Below are 18,269 nucleotides of genomic sequence, written 5' to 3' on the forward strand. Positions count from 1 at the left end.
TACATCAAAGTGATAACCATGGCTGAGTTTGAATAGTAGGATGTCTTCATATTTTCTAAAATATTTACCAAATATACACTAACTTCATAATAAAAAGCAGGTTTGTAAAAGTATTTTCAGATGTCTATACTTTGGATAGACTTGAGGCTTTGTTTAGATGATGTCATAAAGTTCAATTGAGCTGAGTGTTTTAGACAACCAACAGAACCTAAGAGCAAAAGAAAAACCAAAATACCTTACCCAGTCTTTGAATGTGTCCCTAAGACTGAAATCTTTACTTTATAGCTTATGTATCCCTATGATGATAAAATAGTAAAGAGGTCATCCTGCATGCCATCGTCTCTTAATACTTTAGAAGACAGAGGTCAGAAGTAGTCCTAAAAGAACAGCAGGACGTGATGGTGACTATTTGGTAAACATCTGTTGTTCCTCCCTCCATTTAACTTTGAACCTGACTTACTAGTACAGAATTTATATTAGTTTTATGATGCGTAGACTTCTCCTCCTTTTGCAAGGACTCCTTTCCTGGTGTACCCTCCAATTACCCAAGAACAGGGACACACTTTGCTGGTACATCTCACCCTTGGAATAAGTCAGGCTCCTGTGTTTGGTTTTCCCACAATTCCCTGGGCTTCTCTTCCTCAAGCATGAACCCTATATGGAAAGGGTGTGTTCAGTTCTCAATTTTTGTACTTTATATGGACAGGTGCATTAGAAGAACAGCCTTGCTCTCATATCCAATTCTAGGTTTTTGCTTGCTTAGCCAACAGAGCTTATCCAGGTCTGTGGCTACCCCCTCTCAGTGGAGAACACCAGCTGACTGCCCATCCTGGGCCTGCTTCTGCTCAGATTGGAGAAGGTGAGGATGAGCATAGGTTCTTTGGCAGTGGATGCGCTTGGTAGAGGGCCTTAACCATTTTTGGTTGTCTTTCTGCAGGGACTCAGTCAGATGATAAAGCTCGAGCCCTGGGAAGGAGTCGTGAACTTTCTCTGGGAAGAAAGTTCATTCAGAGTCATATTGGAATGTCCACCTGACTGAGCCATATGCCTCAAACAGTTCCCTCAGCCATAAAGCTAGCACTTGATTTCTACCAATCCAATTCCAGTGTCTTTCTCTCCGGTGCTTCAGAATGTGGGTGAAGCAGAGGGCACATGATCTCTTAAAATACTAAATTATTTAAAATTTAACATTTACATCATTTGCTAGACTGGAAATTCATGAAAGCGGAGACCCCATGTCTCTGTGTTTCCCGACCCTCTCCCCAATGTCCTTCCTAGTGTTTGGCATGCAGCATGGTGGCAATAAGCATTTGTAGAATGAGTGAATGAATTTATGTTTTTTTTTTTTTTTTTTTTTTTGGTTTTTCTCCGGTACCGGGAACCAAACTCACGACCTTGCGCTTGCCAGGCAGGCGCTTTTGCCGCTGAGCTAAATCCCCAGCCCCTGAATTTATGTTTTGATCGCCCCTTCTTAGTCCAGTCCTCTGCTGTAGCTGCTCAGTAAACACTAGTTTGATTGGGAGCTCAGACTTAGCAGGTGGAGTGGTGGAGAGGGTAATCTGTGGTTCAGCCTGCTTGGTGCTGTCACCCAGCCCTCTGTGTTCCTGGGTGAGCACACATGGTCCCTTTATCCAACTGGACTTTTCCACCTTGCTCCTCTTTCTTGTCTCAGCACAGTGCTGGGCAGGGTGGACTGGGAGGAGGCATTACTTAGATGGGAGCCTACTAATTCCCTCTTTGTTCACCTCACTTCAAATAGGAGAGAAGAAAAAAATTATTGAAAAAGACAGAGTTTGGGATAAAAGAGTACACGAGAGTGTTTCTATCAGATGTTCCCTAAAGCCCCGTGTGAGCAGAAGGAGGATCTTGGGAAGGTGGTTGGATTATATGGCGTTGTAACTGACTTACTGTTGGAAGGTGGAGCCTGGTCACAAGAGGTCACTGTGGGTATGATCGGAAAGTGATGTCTCCCTCCCCAGCTCCTCCCTAAGCTCTCTTGCTTCCTGTCCACCGTGGCCTGAGCAGCTGTCCTCCGCCAGGCCCCTCTGCCATGCTGTCCTGCCCAGAGACAGCTGACTATGGACAGAAATGTGAGCCAAAATAAACCTCCCATTCCTAAATTGTGGGTGTCAGGTATTTTGTTCCCATGATGAAGGAAGCAACTAAAACGGAGGACATCTAGTAATAACGAGACTAGAATTTAGAATCTGCGTTATCTTCCAAGAAGCACAAAGAGCCTTATAAGTACATGACCAAGTGGTGGTGTCCAGGTGCCGGCCCATCTTCTGGGCTCTCTGGGCTGCACTCCTCCCCAGGGACACTGCTCATTAAGAACAGAACATTTTCTTTATGGCTTCCGCACAGAGGAATGAGGTTATGTACAGAATGTCTGCGAATCTTAAGAGTGGGCCTCCAGCAGTTCCCCTGCCCACACATAAATCTCCCTGTGAGTGGAGGTTCATCAATGTATGCCTTCCTAGGGGACTTTGGGGCCAAGCACATGCTGTCCTTTCTAGTATAAAATTCAAGACCCCATTTCCAGTGGGAAAGAGTCCATAATTTCAGAAGGTCAAACAACAAGCAGCTCATGGTGACATTACTGGTCTGCCTTTTTCCTCCCACAGTGGCCTGCTGTGGAGACTGGAAGTACATTCAGTCAGCTGAGAGCTCAGACTCCCAGAGTTTGGAAATGCGACCTTCCATCCCCTCCAGGGCTGGTGTTGTCTCAACACATGTGGTCCAGCTTGCATCTTCCCATCCCCACAGGGAAGGAGATGACAATGGCTTGGAGACCACTCATTGCATCTTCCAACAGCTTCAGGCAAATGATGCCCAGTCATGACACGTGGTCTAAAAGCCAGCTACTCCTCTACATGATGGAACACTTCACAGCTGCTCAAGATTGTAGCTTGGGAAAATTATTGAACCACCTGGGAAGTGGTTTGTGATAAGTTAAGTGGAAAGAAGTGATTATAAGACAATATGTATATTATAATCCAAATAGATAGATGGTAGATAGGATAGAGATAGATAGAAAGAGAGAGAGAGAGAGGATTGAAGATCAGTCTGAGGGCTGAGGAGTCCTTCAAGATACTACAAAGCTTTTCAAAACACCCAATTTTACCCTGAGGAATTGTGTTGCTTTTTTACCCAACATCATCTTACCATTATTCAAAACACACACACACACACACACACACACACACACACACACACACACACCCTATAGCCTTCCTGCCAGTCCTTCACTGAGTGTGTGATGGTCTCTGAGACCCCTTCTTCTTTTGTCTGCCTCCCCTTTTGCTTCCTTCTGTTCTCCACAGTTTTCCTGTCCCCTTGCACATTCCTGCAGCATCTCCATGCCACCCTAGCAAGAAGGTATGCTTGTTACCCCGTTGGGGGACAAGTACGGGGTTTCCAGAGATTCCAGAGTGAGGTGTTTTCAAATCAAGCCCCACTTGCTAATTTGTTCCACCCTGTGTAATGTAAGGGGCTATATATAGTAAACAGCACGCTATCTGGTAGAAGAGGAATAGAATACTCCATCTGGTGGCACTGAACTTGCCATATCATTAAGCAGACAGTGACAAAAAGTCCTGACTTAGAAGATATCCAGATTCCACAGAAAGCGGAAGAATTACCCAGTCACAATCAAGGCTGGACTCCAGTTGCTTGTGACTATGTCTTAAAGCATTTTTCCTTCTCTCATTCACTCAAGACTCTCTACTTGGTTACATCTGGAAGAAACAACCTGGCTGCTCCCACACGTGCACGGCTTCTTAGAGAAAGTTTGATGGGTGACGGTGTCAGCCAAAGCTCTGGAGTTTCCAGTTGAAGTTGAAGCTGTGGGAATCAAAAAGAAGGTGAAAGAAAAGGCCTGGGAGTGGAGGCCGTGACGAGCAGGGAGGTGCGACCTCACTGGGCTTTTATTGGAAGATGGGTGCAGGCATGCCGAGCTAGGGTAGGGCTGGGCTGGGGAGGGTCAGGAAAGCTAGACTTCATTCTGGAAGCCCCTGGAGAGGAAAGGCGGCCCTGGAGTTGGAGCAGCAGGGCCTCCTCTCGCTCCCTGCCATCCTCCATCCCAGCCCCTGCCTCTGGCTCATCTGCTGCCTCTCCCAGCTCCACGTGGCGACCTCAGCTTCAGCGCCCTGGAGCCCTGCTTCTGCAGTTCTGATACAGGACATGAGGCCTAATTTAATTTGAAAATAATATAGTAAGATGAAAGGAAATCCCACTTGAGCCTCTCATTTTAAAAAGAGTTCAAAAAATAGACAAAGTGAGCCTGAGACCCGAAGCCTCAGAGAAGACCCTTTAGGCCATGAGGGCCAGTGAGGCCAGATGTTTTCCCCATCTGTGTCCTGTCGCCTTGGCTTGGGGCTGGAGAAGGGAGAGAGGCACACAGCAGACAGAAGAGCAGGCCAACCGCTGCCACCACCCTCCCATTTAGCTCATGGAAATTTCATAACTTCTAAGGTCTGACGCTCCGCCTGGACCAAGGGGAAGCCACCTATAACCCACTTGAACTAGTTTCATGGTAGAAACTTCTGTTACTGTGCAATTTTCACCCAAGATTAATTGAACTTGACAGCCTGAATGTCTTTTGCATGATGTACTAAGGTAGTGTTTTTGAGAAATGTCAGTATCTGATCCTTGGTGTGTGGTTTTTAGATATCCAAAGTATTCCCGCTTCTCAAATTCCTTCTAAGAAGCTGGAAATGCGATGAATTGCTGGGTTTTCTCTCTTTCAGATGAATCCCCACCTTGCCGAAGCAAAACTAAACATATTCCAAATTAACAATTCATCACAATAAAAAAAAATGTGGAATGATGTCCAGACTGCTTGGCAGCGGTTCAACGCTAACCATTCTCTAGTTTACGGGAAATTAAGTTCCTGGGCCAGCTTTACATCAAATGGAGAAGCGTGCGCTACCATCTTGTGGACAAAACATAAATAACAATGAGGCCCTCAAATAACTCACTGTCCTCTGTATTAGGGAACACCTGTCTTGTCCTGGGTTCCCATATATACTCATGATGACCATTCCATATAGTTTGGGATTTTGGCCCTAAATTATCTTTGTCAACAAATCCAGTGTAGATCAATACGAGCTCACTGAGAAAGTTTTGGAACACAAATACCGGAGATCCGGATCCTTGTGTAACCTTTGTCTTTGACTCCTACCTCTGCAGCTTTGAGTTTTTAATTGCAAAATTAAATCATTGATGCTGGGCATCTCATGAATTGGACATGGAGGTTCTTGTGACCAGGTTGGGTTTGGACAGTGACCTGTGGAGCTAAATGTTCTGATACCAAGAGAAATTGGTTCATTAGCTACCTATTTTTCAAATTAATGTAGAAGTAGTTATTTTTCTCCTTGATGAGAGAAACACACACACACACACACACACACACACACACGCACACACACACATGCACACACACGCTCTGGCTATAGTACTGAAGCAATAGTGTTCCAGAATGTGGAAGCAGGGACACCATCACTACAATTGGAGAAAAAAAGAAGAAGACAGAACCGCAGGATCCCAGGATGAGAAGGAACCTCCCGGTGTGTTAGACCCAATCAAGCTTTTAAGGTTGGAATCCCTTTTACAATGTTCAGTTGCTCTTAAGAGACAGGGAGACAGGAGACTTCAAGTACACATTTTCAAGGATGACTTTTTAGGGGGCCGATGTTCATTTTTATTTTGGCGAGAAAGTATAACTGGCCTTGCATAGATTTCCTTAAAGGAGAATAATGTATATTTTCTCTGCCTCCCTTAGAGAGAGCTCAAAGCTTGTGTCCTAGCAGCTCACTCCTCGCACATGTACGAGATAGGCATGCTGCTTCGGAAGGAGCATGTTCATCCTCACTCTGGTGTCAAAGATGAGGCACTGAAGTTTTGCAAACATAAAACCCCTAAAACTGAAAAAAATGACAGCAATAGTAACAAAGACAGCACTACAGTGGGACGAGCACTCGTTCCCAGCCCTGGGTCCAGGAAGGACAGATGACAGCAGAAATATTACTTATCACACTCCTATCTGCTCCAGACCTCATTGGCAGTCAGTACTTGACTCTGTGTTTTGAGACTTTGACCTTCCTCAGAGATCTTTAGTTTTTTTTAATTTTCTTTTGTCGTATTTTGCTGCCCAAAGCATAAACATGATCTCAGAACAGAGACCATTACTTTAAAAGATATGAAGAAGCTTAGAAAGCAAAGCTAGATGTAAACTCTTCTTTGCTAAAGTACCTTAAGAAAACTATCAGATATGATAAGAAAACTACCCAGATTCAGTGAGAAGAAGCAACTTCCACAACCCCCTGCTTTATGCAGTCTGGATTCAGTATTTTTAATTTCCATGTTTTTAAAATGTGAGATGGATTTTTAGATGCCAATGTTAGCATTTTATTTATTTAATTAATTTTTTTTTTTTTTTTTTGAGACAGTACCTTGCTGTGTAGTCCAGGCTGGCCTTGAACTCACTATGCAGCCCAGGCTGGCCTCCAACTCACAGTGATCCTCCTGCCTCAGCCTCCTGAGTGCTGGGATTGCAGCATCACCATGCCCGGCCTGATACTAGCTTTTTTTAATCACAAAATTATTCATCTTCTTTGCAGCTGAAGAAATCTTTGCTGCATTTTTATAGTTTTATGGTAACTTGAAATTATTCTCATCATAAGAACTTAACAGTGGGACTCAAAGAGAAAACAATCTGAATGGGCAGGATATTTATACATAGTCAACTTTTGAAGTACATCTTTGTTCTGTATTTGAAAAACATGTGTAATTGACATAGGAGATACTCTGAGAGTAACAGCATTATAAAAATCCCAAGATCAACTCAAGAATAAAGAAATACTGCTAGCGATGCAGTGTCTGTGAGATGTCAGGGAGTCTGCCAAGACTTTTCCTTCCTCTAGTTCCAGCCTTTGCCGTCCTGTGAGCCTCCCCTTTTAAGCGCAGGGCACCGCGTGCCGTAGTCACGTCACGCAGTTGAAAACCTTAGACTCCAGGTCAAAGCTGATGCCCTGCCATGCACAGCAACACGATTCAGACTTGATGTAAAGATTGAAGGCTGGCCTGTGTGAGCTTTAATAAAAGAAAACTGTGTAAAAAAAAAACAAAAACCCATCCACAGAATGTCCAACTAGCATTTTGCTGTGTTAGATCGGAACTTTGTAGAGAGGTCAAAACTGGTGGCATAGATGCGTGTAGGTGGCAGGGCTACAGCTACGAGAAGGTGTGAATCCAGTAAGAAGTGACTTAGGAAGGAAGGAGCCCCAGCCCTGAGCTTGGAGCACGTCCACGGGGGTGTTGGCAGGATGAAAACGTGAGCCTCTGGTTCCCAACTCAGCCAAGGGGCAGGAGGTGTCATCATTGACATCATTTACAGACCAGTTCCCGCATGACAGAGAGGCGTGTGACCTGTTCAAGGTCATCAGCAGATAAGCATTCGACCCGGGACACAGGCTCCCTGTCCTCCGGCCTCTAGCTTTTTCCCTCTCAACTATAAAATGCTGCCCTTCTGCTTGCTAAGTCCATTATTCTCTCACCAGCAGGTGAGAACACGCACATTCCAAGAACAGCACCCCAGCCCTGTTGGTTTCCTTCTCTGTTTGTCTGATAGTGTGTGATTCCTCGATGATTCTGTATGGAGCTGTGTTTTAAGTAGACAGCAGGGAGGTCAATAGTGGGGGAATCAGGAGCCAATATTAGTTTCTTATTTAATTAACTGCATTCAAACGAGCTAATGTCCTAAGCAAATTCCTAACGGCCAGTAACACAACCCTCAAGGAATACTTGGGGCCCATTTGTTCAGCCCATTAGGACCAGAAGAACAGCCTCATAAACCTAGATCTGCCAAAGCCAGAAGAAAATGTGTATAATTGGAAAAAGGTTGAAAACAATCCTGGATAATAAATTGCGCTTACTCAGTGCCTTTGTCCTTCCAACTCGACAATGAGCATCACATTGCATAAGGAAGCCACGGGGAAGAGAGAAGGGCCGAGAGGGCTCGCTGCGCTTATTAGACACCAGAGAGGGGCCTCCGAGGTTAGTACGAGCAGTTGTTTACTCAGATTCCACTGACTCCGATGCCGCGTCCTGCCAAGAGGGGGCCACAACTGTATGCTTCCCTCGTGGTCTAGGGCAGGGCCCCACAGTCTGACCCTTATCTATGGGAAAGTTGGCAGGAAGAGATTAATAAAATCTCCTCTAATCAGGTGTTCTGATAATCTACAGTCCCTCGTGAACAGCCTGACTACCTACCTCATTTCCTTGGACTGCCTGGAGTTATAATCTTCTCTGACATCTGTTGACTCTCCTCCCTGGAGATAGCTGTTCAACAAAGACAAACTGGAGCACTCTTGTTTACCAAGTGCATTTTTCTTCACGTGCGCACAGATGCACACACACACACACACACACACACACACACACGAATGCACGCATGCTAGTTTCTTGCATGAAGTGAAACAAGCTGGAGTGACTTATGATTTTCTTGGGTAACGCCAAGCTTCCATCAGTCATGGAGGTTGAAATGATGCCTTCCTGTTTGCAAGGAGTCCTTTGGAAGTTAGTTTGTACCACCACCAGTGGTGCATGAAGTTGATCAAGACCCTGTAGGCTCATACTCTTGAACCCATCTCTTGGGGGAGGCAGAGATACCAAGGCAGCTTTTCCTCCCTGTTGGAGGCTCTCATCAGCAACCCCCACCTGTCCTCCCATTTTCTGATCCCATCTAGCATGCCTCATGGAAGCATATCCAGCAGGAGATGACAGGCCTACACACGCTCCTTACAGAGCATAGCACCCCAAAAACATTCTCTAAAAGTGGCCCCTTCTCATTATTGTTGAAGTATTATATTCACCTCATCTTTTGTGACCTGTTGTGAAGGCAGTGGACAGTCTGCTGATACTGTGTTGGGATGGTGGTAGTTAGACCATGAGGTGTAGTCCAAGGGCTATGACATTTCAGGCCAGGCCACCCCTAATGTAAGAACCAAGAATCATTTCTGGGTTTCAGCATGTGATTTGAGGGCCCTTACCCTCTTTCTGATTCCTCTCCCCCTTGCTCTGGAGAAGAAGGAACATTGCCTGTCTTGTTCATGCTAGTGTCTGTACATCACACACATGCCCAAGTCCGTACTTGAGGAATAAATGGATGCAGGAAACTAGAAATGCTGCCATGTATAGATTTGTTTCTCTGAGTTACCAGAGCTTTGAGGCTCATATTTCTGAGAAATAGGTTATACCTTCAGCTTTCTCAACTTACAAACCTGTGAATTTTAGAAATTTATTTCATCTTTCTGACTCAGGGGAACTTTTAACAGTAACACTAATCATAGTCTTTGACTTGGTCAGCTTTCCTGTTGCTGGCACAAAATGGCAGACCCACAATTTAAAGGAGAAAATGGTTGACTTATCTCCTGGCTTGAGTCCATCTGTGATTGGCTGGATTCAAAGCAGACAACATGGCAGAAGTGTGTGGTAGAGCAAATCTGTTCACATTATGATGGCCAGGAAGCAAAGCAGGGGAATAGTACCAGACAGGAAGGGACCAGAGACCAGATGTAGTACCCATGGTCACGCCTCATGACTCAGCCAGATCCACCCCAAAGTGAGCATTATGAACCTGCTCTATGTTTCTTAACCCAGTCAAGTTGACAATCTTGACTCATGGTCACAATCTTTCTGTGGAGAATAAAGAAACTGTATATTTATTTAAGACTATGTTGTGCACTCAACACAGATTACCTTTATTCTTCAAACAATAAGCCTGTGACACAATAACAACTTGATAAAGAAGAGACCCATGTCTCAGGGATATTAAATAACCCACCAAAGGTAGCCCAGTTATTTGTGACAGGTTTGAATCCAGATCATCTGAGACACAAACCAAATGTCTCAGTGTTTATCTGGATTCAACCACTTTAAACACTGTATAAGACTTAAGGCTCCTGTGTCCTTTTCCAAAATGGATGTTCTTTCCTCTGCAAAGTGTGGTCTCCAGGGGAAGAGGATTCAGAGTGCTTTTTAGACACACAATATCTGACTTCACCTCAGCCCCACTGAGTCAAATCTGCTGCTTAACAAGATCCCTAGGTGATCTCTATTTTGAAGCACTGGCCTACAGCACAACAGCACACATACACTGCAGCAAGTCCTGTGCAGTCAGTGCACATGGAGGGAGAGTCCATCCTGTGGCCATCAGGGGCCTGGAACAAAGCAGGGAGTGTGTGGGTTGTGGCCTGGGGGACTAGATGTCTTACTGGAAGGACAGAACTCCCACCTTAGCAAAAAATATCACAAATCTACCACAAGTATGGATTTCATATTGAGACTGGTAGGGGGGCTGGTTCATCCTGCTTTGCCTAAGACTTTCCTGTAAGTCCCCCATTCTGAGAAAATCCTCCTCGCTGAGAAAACTATGACATCAGTTTCCCTAACGTGTATGTCTCCCCAAAGACATATGTAATCAAATTGCTTTAGACCTGTATTCTGGAGTTCTAAATTCAAGTTTTATCAGAATAACAAACTATTCCTGTTATCTTGTGAAACACTCTAAAACTTCTCTTTTCTATATCTGCACAATGGGGACAGTACAGATTTTTCACAGTAGTTGTAGGATTAAATTAGAAGCTACAGCCATGCAAGATCATCGTGATAGGAATGATTTACATTCCATCCTGATAGCCCAGGGTGAAAGTTTGTGAACATGCTTTGTCAATGGCGGCATAATCATGTATCCGAGATGTTGCCAGTATCATGAGAATACGTTTTTCTCAAATATCCTCTCTTCAAACTCTCTCTGGTTTGTAGAGCTCCAGATGAATCATAGTATCATCAGTCCAGCCCCACTGGTTTCTCTGACTTTGGGAGACTCTTAAGTCACTTAAAATTGTTCTGCCTCATTAACGTTAACAGCATGTCCACTGGACTTAGTGGTTCAAATCTTAGCTCTCGCACTGAATATTCAGGTGGCCTTTGATAAGGTACTTAACCTCTTGAGATTTGATTGCTTTGTTTGGAAACTAGGAGTAATGTGAATAGTACTTATTTCATATGTACTTGGGTATATAGAAGAGATAATGTGAGACGAATGCGTGGTCTAAAGTAAGGGCTTAGGTCTTAAGTTCACATCCTTTCTATATTGGCTAGGTGCTGTGATTCTTTAGAACATCCAAAGAATGTCCAGGAATGTTCTGGAATCATTCTTTCTCTAATAAACCAGTGCTGTGAAATGTTTAAGGTGGACACGAATCAGTCAGAGGTCTTGAGAAACTTCAGACACTGCTCTAGTAAGTCTGAGGCTGGCCTGAGGCTCTGTATTTCTAGAACCTTCTCAGCTGCTGCTGCTGCTGCTGCTGCTGCTTTACAAACCACACTTGGAGTACCAAAGCTATAAACAGTTGGGTAAGCAGGTTGGGTGTCCTGGGTCTGTGTCTTCAGAAATGCTGGGGGATGGAGGTGGGAAGGGAGAGTAGGTTTAGTGGAGTTAAGTAACTGTCATACTTAGATATTATTCCTAACTAGTCAGAGCTTGAGATGATTTTTATCCATTTCTCCTTATCCATTTCTCCTAAAGTATGTGGCATGGGCTATTCCTCCAAACCCTGCCCTGGGTGATCAGAATCACCTGGGGTACTTTTAAACCTTAGAGCTTGTCTTAGTCACTTTCTTATCATGAGAACACCATACCCAACAGTCACACTTTAAAGGAGGAGAGGTTTATTTTGGTTCACATTTTCAGTCTGTGGTAGGCTGGCTCTAATGCAGGAAAGGCATGGTGGAAGGGCCTTGGAGAGGATTGCTGCGCACATCATGGCAGCCAGGAAGCAGAGAAAAGGAAGCTCGGAAGAGATATTAGTCCTTCTGGGTCACTTCCTCTGTGACCTCCTTCTTCTGGCCCGACCCCACTTCCTAATGACAAGTCAGTCATAATGCCTATGAGTGGCTGAGGCTCTTGGAGGATATCTAGACATCAACTATAACACCTTCTCACAACTATAACGCTTCTCTAGATTGTCTCCTAGAGGGAGCCTAGAAACATGTCATCTTACAAGTACTTCAGACGTCTCAATATCATAGAAGTTTGGAAAACCCTGGAAGTACTGTAGAAATTGGAATGAGCAGGCAATAAGTGAGAGGTAGTGTAACCAAGGAAGGCTTGGCAGGGTCTGCTGTACAGGATGTGGAGGAGGCTGGACGGAGAATCAGCCTTGTAGACAGAGGGTTTTGGTCGAAAGACAGCAGGAAGAGCACTGGGGCTGGGCCGGGCCATGTGGCGAGGGTGTGAAGATTTGTTCTGCATTTGTCAGAGTCAGTCCCAGGCCTACTGGATTTTGTTTAAAATGCTATACAAATGTGTTCTATATAGATCACTAAAGTACTACAATAAAAGAATTTTGGAATATTAGTTCTATACGTGAGTAGCACCAGAGCCACATGCAGTCTGAAGTTTGCATACTATGATAAAAAAATTTTTGCTGTTCTCTCAACTGCTGTATAAAAACATACCAGAATGGCTACAGTCAAAAAGGCTGATCCTACAGAGTGGCAGTGAAAATGCAAAACAGTAAGATTGCCCATACTTTGGTATATATCAGGGCAACCACTTTGGACATTTATTTAATAGTACCTATTGACATTGAAATACACATTTCCTATGACCTAAGCATTTTTCTTAGGCAAAACAAAGTTCATACATTTTAAATGCACTTAAAGTCTGAACAAAAAGTTTATAACGTATGTTTGTTGTGGCTTCCACCTGAAATAAACCAGATTTTAAACAATAGTGGAATGGGAAGATTGCATTATATACAAAGAATGGAATATTATACAGTGGTAAGATGACTCAACTATTGCAGCAAGAGATATAATAGAATATGTATCATGTGATTTCTTTTATATGAAGTTCAAAACCAGGCAGAATTAATCTCTGTTGCTTGAAGTCAACGTATGACTGTCTTTGGGGAGCTGAACAGGCAAATGCCTGGGAAGACAAGAGGGCCTTCTAGAATACTGATAATATCCTATGTCTTAACTTAGGTAGTGATAATATGGATGGAATCATGTCTTAATAATTTATCCAGCAGTATACTTAACAAATGTATTCTTTTCTATAAAAATATTATATTTCAAGAAAGAAACAGAAGCTCATAATTTTCTAAATGCACCTAAATAGGCATATTGTGGTGGTCAATCTTGATTGTCAACTTATTTGCACTAACAGACACCTAGGAAATTAGCATAGCACACTTCCGGTGTGTGTATGAGGGTGTTTCTAGTGATGACTGGCATTTGGGTCATGGAACAGAGGACAAGAGACCTGCCTCGACTGTGGGGAGAACCACCTAATGGACCGAGGACCCAGAAGAATCAAAATCCAGAAGAGGAAGCCAACCTGGAGCTTGCAAGCTGGATTCTTCCTGAGCCAAGTGCATCTGCTGCTGCTGCTACCTGCACCCACAACCTCAGGTTCCTGCTTCTGCAGGCTTCCAGGATGAACTCACACCTGGAACTCTCCAGGGCAGTTCCAGGCCTCCAGCCTCAGGCTGGGGCTGCATCCTTTGTCTCTCTTGTTCTGGGGCTTCTAGCCTCTTGGGCTGAGCAGCTATTGTTTCCTCTGCTCTTCTGGTGTGCAGTCAGCCACAGTGCACTACCCGCATCAGATTTTGTAAGCCAATCTAGTAAATCCCCTATTATAACTACATATACAGTCTATTAAGTCTGTTGCTCTAGAGGACCCTGACTAGTATCAGTTTTTACACACACACATACATACACACACACATGCACATGCATGAACACACAAGCAGAATTCTAAAAGGAAGAGAGTGTGCCACAGCTGCTATTTCTAAGCTACACTTATATTGGCTTTGTTTCTCAAGACTCATCTCTGGGAGATGGCTGGCTCCTGGGGATTCCCCTTTCTCCAATAGTATGGTGCAAAAATAATGTTTGGTAAATGGATATGACTCTGCTTCTTCCCAAACCATGTACTTCTGCAGGAGATAGCCCTTGGCAGCATCTGTATCCCCCTTGGAGAGACGCTGAGGCATCACTCAACCCTGTGGAGTAGACTTACTCTTAATTGGGAAGAACAGCCAGGACTCCTTGCTTCTGGAAACCTGCCTTAACCACTGAGCGTCACAGAGATTTCTCAATAAGGCATGATCCCTCCTGTGACAGCCGTGGTGAGTCGGTGAGCACATGTTTCCCCTCTCCATCTATCCTCTGCCTCCCCACCAATGTATACATGACTTTTTGTTCTGGTTTTGGCCACCAACTCTGCAAAATCTATGTGCTATGGCTCCCAAGGCAGGAGGTTTGGTTTTTCCTGATTACCCTGCTGGCACTTGGTCCTGGCTTCATCTCCAAGCCAAAGGCCTGGGTGGTCTTTGAGAAACCTGAGAAGGTCATTAACAAAGGATCATCTCCCCAAAGTGACCTTTTATGAAGCCTCCAACTAAAATCCCCCGCCGGAGCCTTGTCTTCTGCAAGTTGAGAAGAGATGGTATCATGTGAGCTTTGGTAAGGACCTGGGGGAGTTCTGAAACGATGCAGATGCAGATGCTAATTTCAAAACAATCCCAAGCAAGTAACTTGTTGTAATAAGTCAGTCAATAGATACCTAATAAGGGCTTCGTGTGCAAATAACGACAGTGATAGGAAATGAATTACAGTACTGTGTTGGTTGTTCATATTTCACTTCTGTCTTGCTTTAAGTAGATTTGTCCCTGTGAGTCAATTTTACAGCAGGGCCTGAAAAGTGACAGTCTGCAGGCCTGATGTGACCCACAGATAGCTTTGGTTTGGCTTGCACAATGTTTTAAAACTCAGAAACTTCACACTAAAATCTATACTTATTTCTTCTGCTTAAAAACAGGGAGAACTGGCAGCATCTCCTTGCAGGACCAGTCCGCCAGGGCCACCATTTCCTGTGGCCTCACCCCAGAACTGCCTGTCTCTGGCCCCTTTAGGAATTTTGTGCTTTCCACCCTGTTATGAAAGTGTCTGTCTTCATAAATACGTGCTGTACACGGGGGAATTGTACCGAGCCTTCAGCTGTCCGGGTGGCACAGGCTTGAGTGGCCACGCTTTCTAGGATGCTGCTGCTGCTTCTCCCCCTCCAGGCCACAGAGGGGCTGACATCACAGGAGGGGCACCTGATTCCACGGTGGCCTCTGATGAGCTTGCTGAGGACTTTCTGGCCTGGCAAAGGAGAGTGAGCAAGGGGAACACATTCTGTGTTCAGAATTTGGGAATTATGAAACTGAGAAACTGTTTCCAGCTAGTGAAGGAGAGGATCGTCGCCACTGTGAAATGCTCTTAGGGCCACTGCAGGCCAAAGCCCCATGTGAGTCAAGCGGTGGTGGGAAGAGCCCATGGGAGGAGAATGTGGGGCTCGTGAACCAGCAGAGGTGGCAACAAGACACCAGGGCTTCCTGGAAGGCTGAGACTAGCCTGTTCTCTTGATCCCATTTCCAATTCCAGTTCTGAGGGACGTGGTCTTCAATCCTTAGACGTCCATGAGCTATGGGAAGCTAGCTGCGGTCACCCTATATCTACCCTTCTTGAGAAAATCATACTCTCAATTTCCTTAAGGGAACTGCCCCAGCAGGACAGAAAAGCCATGTAGAATGAAGCCTTAGAAAGGAGGGAAGACCCGTTCCCTAAATAGTCCAGATATCTCCCATTTCTCTTGGAACAGTCCCTCTAAAGCCTCATTCAGCCCATTTGCCTAGCAAAGGCGAAGTGGAGAAATACAATAACCATGAAATATGTCTCATAAGCACTTATCAAGTGTCACCCATCCACAACCCATCCTGGTAGGAACAGAGAAGGAAATGAAATGTCTACAACTGTAGGAGCTTACAGTCTAGTGGCAAATGCAGAAACGTCTGTAAATTGCACAGCATAAAAGAAGGGAATAACCACTCTGATATATACTCACTGATCCTCAGAGTCCCTAGGAGGCAAAAGGAAGACCTGATCCTCTCTTACCTGGGGACGGGGCAGATTTGAGCAAATGAGAAGGGGAGAGGATAGGTGAGGGATGATTTGCAAGAGATAATGACAATGGGACAGTGTGACGGACATAAAGGGAGGAGACAGAGAAAGGACACAAAGGACCTAGGGGCACAGGAGGGCAGAGAGAAGGATCCCCTCCACAGGGACTGGGGCATCCCTGGGTGACACTGCACTACCCCCACCCAGTAGCACTATTGCTGGGAATCGTCAAGGCTCCAGGAGGAAGAGGTCGCCATGGATTTGGAATTCTTCCCGAGAAGCTTGGCCTCCAATAGGGTGTGACTTGCTGCTGTTATTTTGCTTTAACCTAGGATTTGGAAGAGGGTGGGAGACAGAGGAGCCCCCAGATGAGGGAGCCGGGGCAGGGGAGGTGGCTGCCAGGCTCTGGGGGGGTAGCTCACCGTGGGGAGCTGTGGAAAAGCACTGTTGGGAAGGCTGTCTGAAGCAGCCAGCGCAAGGCCTTGGATTTCAGGACAAAGGGTTTGGACCCGCTCCTGGAGGCAGCAGGAGCCAGAGAAGACTGGGGGAAAGGGTGGATTTGATGAAAGAGCGCCTCATTCACTGAAGAAAAGCACTAGCACAGCTCATTCTTCTCTTTAGAAAACAATCACAGAATGTAGCTTTAAATGCACCCCCAACCCAGCCAACAGCATATACCAACCCGCCAGGCTCCCGGGGAGTTCAGGAGTTCACGCTCGAAACGCAGGACCTGTTTTCCTTGGCATCTGAGGACGTCGATGGGTGATGCGTGTCCTCAAAAGGCGACAGGCTGATGCTATTCAGCATCTCGCACCGCAGCACCCTGCCCTACTGTCCAGCCTCCCCCAGCCCTCTTGGGGCTCTCTGGGGTACTGTGGCTGTAACAAGGCAGTGCCTGTGCTTCCTCAGGACAGCTCGGCGGTGCAAATTCTTAGGAAGAGGGCTTCATCTACTGCTCCTCCTTCATCTACTGAGGTGTCAAGGAGCGGCTCACTGTGTGCAAACACCTACTTGCATCTGGCACATCGATAGACACTTGTTAAGAACATGTTTATGATAAGTTTGGCTTCTAGGGGAAACTTGATTGAACTCAGGGCCTCTGCATTGGCCTGCAGCTTCAGGCCTCCTGTAGTTTTATTTCAAGGCAAGATCTTGCTAAGTCAGTAAGTTGCACAGGCTTGGCTCAAACTCGCAGTCCTCCTGCCTCCCGGAGTGCTGGGATTGTACATGTGTGCCACCGTGCCTGGCTTGAAATGGCAGGGTTGGATTCTTCTGCTCCCTTTCTCCCATCCTTCTTGGTGACCCTCTTCCCATGATTCCTCGCCTCTCTTTCCTTTTTTGGTTTAGGTTTTCAGTAAATCCCTTCTTCTCTCCCCTCGGTCCCCTGCCCCTCTTTCTTTTACTTCCTATCTTCTTGTAACTTTCTTTTCTCTACAGGAACTGGGAAAGACAGGGTGTGTGGGCGGCCATGGCTCCTCTCCAAGGAAAGTGTGAGGCTTTGGGCAAAATAGACTCTCATTTCTTCCAAACATAGGTCTAATCTGAACAGCCTCCAGGCTCCAGTCTCCAACCCAGCTTCAGTGGTTTCTGCTGAACTCCACGAGGAGAGACCCCAGGGACGCTGTGTCGTTACGCTCGACTTGCAGCAAACCAGCTTTCTGTGCGCCTACTTGTGTTATAGCTTGGGGGACCCAAGTTCCCTTTCTTCAGGTTCCTAGAGCCCAACAGAGACTCTTCGGAGAGGAATGCCTGGCTTGAGAGAAGCAGGACTTCATTAAAGGCTTGATTTATCCCCAAATGATCTATTGTTATGCATCAAACATGTTTTCCGTACAAACCAGTTGGCAGGGAACACGCAGATAAATTACTACAAGATGTAACCAGACAAGCTGTTCAAAAGGAAAACGATTCTCTGTGTGTGGAACTCAGGAGAGCACATCTATAAACATGTGTTGGGAAATCCATTTATTATAAGTTGGCTGAAAGAACGGGCTGCTGCCCCCAACTACCAGCTTGCTGCAATATCTGATCATTCTTTTGAAGCCATTGTCCCTTGTCTCAGTGGTGAGGATGGAGGAATCAGGGTACAACTACTCTACAATATCTTCACAGGGGAGGGAGTGCCAGGTGATCCATAGACAATGGCCAATTTTCTCCCTAGGCAAAAGTGATGTTAGCCAAACTTTGTTCAGTGGAGAGAATGGGGTGCAACGATTCTTCCTGTGCACAAAAACATTTTATTGATCTTACAA

At 45.4% G+C, this 18,269-nt stretch overlaps 2 long non-coding RNA genes across 2 annotated transcripts; both read left to right on the forward strand.

Moving 5' to 3' along the window:
• The first annotated feature begins 225 nt into the window (after window positions 1-225).
• On the forward strand, window positions 226-3,210 carry LOC102005104. The gene is made up of 4 exons (XR_001236112.1): window positions 226-412; window positions 748-859; window positions 1,760-1,947; window positions 2,767-3,210. It is a non-coding gene; the product is annotated as an uncharacterized LOC102005104 (long non-coding RNA).
• Window positions 3,211-3,723: 513 nt separating this feature from the next.
• LOC102005440 lies at window positions 3,724-4,825 on the forward strand. Its single transcript, XR_001236121.1, has 2 exons — window positions 3,724-3,863; window positions 4,749-4,825. It is a non-coding gene; the product is annotated as an uncharacterized LOC102005440 (long non-coding RNA).
• The last annotated feature ends 13,444 nt before the right edge of the window (window positions 4,826-18,269 follow it).

The sequence above is a fragment of the Chinchilla lanigera genome, unplaced genomic scaffold, assembly GCF_000276665.1.
Source record: "Chinchilla lanigera isolate Chin_1 unplaced genomic scaffold, ChiLan1.0 scaffold00004, whole genome shotgun sequence".
Lineage (NCBI taxonomy): Eukaryota > Metazoa > Chordata > Mammalia > Rodentia > Chinchillidae > Chinchilla > Chinchilla lanigera.